Genomic DNA, 283 nt, shown 5'->3' with positions numbered 1-283 from the left:
TTCAGCGTTTTTACTGCATCATGTCTTTATTTGCATCCGTGTCTTTCGCTGCAAATTAGATGCTGAAGAACACATTTTAAGGGCGAATTCAGTATTCTATTATTATTATTTTTTAGTAATAAATATTTACCTTTATGCTCTCAGTTTTCCTTATACTGTAATAATGATCCTATGGCATATTTTGTAAATAGGATGTCTCTATGCTCTCAGTTTTCCTTATACTGTAATAATAATCCTACGGCATATTTTGTAAATAAGATGTCCTTATTAATATGATATGTTG

This window comes from Penaeus monodon, chromosome 22, assembly GCF_015228065.2.
Source record: "Penaeus monodon isolate SGIC_2016 chromosome 22, NSTDA_Pmon_1, whole genome shotgun sequence".
Lineage (NCBI taxonomy): Eukaryota > Metazoa > Arthropoda > Malacostraca > Decapoda > Penaeidae > Penaeus > Penaeus monodon.
Note: the sequence above shows the minus strand (reverse complement) of the source record.